This window comes from Frankliniella occidentalis, unplaced genomic scaffold (genome assembly GCF_000697945.3).
Source record: "Frankliniella occidentalis isolate FOCC.00 unplaced genomic scaffold, Focc_3.1 Scaffold147, whole genome shotgun sequence".
In the NCBI taxonomy this organism is placed as follows: domain Eukaryota; kingdom Metazoa; phylum Arthropoda; class Insecta; order Thysanoptera; family Thripidae; genus Frankliniella; species Frankliniella occidentalis.
In genome coordinates, this window is record NW_026267274.1 from 429844 (window position 1) to 431299 (window position 1456).

The 1456-nt window shown below is 56.2% G+C and overlaps 1 protein-coding gene across 5 annotated transcripts in view; it reads right to left on the minus strand.

Moving 5' to 3' along the window:
- LOC113206955 (tyrosine-protein phosphatase non-receptor type 11) overlaps positions 1–1456 on the minus strand; it is a 35379-nt gene that overhangs the window by 18985 nt on the left and 14938 nt on the right. The gene's annotated exons all lie outside the window — the stretch shown is intronic.

The window sequence follows — 1456 nt, forward strand, 5'->3', positions numbered from 1 at the left end:
CCCCGCTCCCCCCTGCCCTGCCCTGCCCCGCCATACACCGTACTGCCCCAAAGACCCGGAGGCGACCGACCCGGCCGAGGCCCGTTTTTCTCGTCCGCTGAAATTATTCAGTTTCACTCGCTCGCTCAAAGCACGCGCCCACGGGACGGGGGCACGAGACCAAGGGGTCGCTCGCAGGCACGCACGGCGCACGGGGCCGCCGCCGAGACGGCCAGGATGGCGCGATCATAAAGCGTCTTCCGGCTCGTCGCGCCCGGTCGCGAGGGCAGCAGGGCGCGCCGGACGGCTCTGCCGGACACACCGTCAGCTGCTAGGCGGAGCGGTGCGACAAGTTTGTATATTATATTTCCATTTCGCTTGCTTGGCACCGCCGGTTCGCGCCGTTTTGCTGCCGCTTGCAGTCGCGGGCCGGGGCCGGGCCCGGCATAGTGTCGCAAGCGCTCCCCTAGCCGCCACTCGGGCGGGCGGGGCTGAGCTTTTCTGTCGAGCGCGGAGCTGCAGAAAGGTCAAAACGTCCGTGAGATTATGGTGGCGCGCACCAGAACCGCTTGGGGGAGGGACACCGCAGAACTCCTTCGCCCGCGACCGTGGGCCCCCACCGACTCGATTGCCGAAATAAGACCATAGCGGAGAGAGACGGCGCGGGGCCGGCGGCGCGAGGGATTTGTCACTCCACAGCTGGTCATGCCTTGTCGCACGAGCGAGTATGACTCCCGCCGCCCTCAAGCTTTCTTCACAAACGTCCGTCGTACGTTTCCGGGTGAACGCCGCAGCTCATATCCGCTCCGCTCTCGGGTCGCCACCTCACCGCACCTCACCGCACCGCACCTCCAGACCGCGCCCACGCGCCCCTTACACGCCGGCCGGTACACTGTCGCACCCGTGGCACTTTTACACTTTATTTTGAGATGCGGGGTGAGTCAAGTCTTCGGGTATACCGACAACTTTTAAAAATGCTTGACTTTACTTTGATAACTTTAAAACTTTCCTGTTGTTTACAATTGTAAACTGTAAAAAAATAATGTTGTAAATTAACAACGAATTCGAATTAAGGCTTTGACTGACTTTTGTTGTTTAACAACGACAAATTTCCTGTGGTGCAAATTTGTTTTGTAAAACGAGGTTCTTAAAAAAACATTCATAGAACGATTTACACACACAAAAAAAAATGTCATGTTTATGTTTTCCTACAATACTATTTTTTCCACAGTTCCCTTTTCCTTATTTTTAACTTTTTAGTGCGTGACACGCAGTTCCCCAGCGCACTTTTATTTGCAGACACGGGCATACATATGGTGATGTTTCAAAAACTCGTCTATTTTCTGCGACCCTTTCGCACGCAACGCCTCTCCTCCGCGGCACGGGGAGCTACTGTATGGCTGCTGTTAAAATGGAAACAGCAAATAAAGAGGCGAAACTGGGTGACGCGAAGAGGGGTATCGCCCCGCCCGGCCCC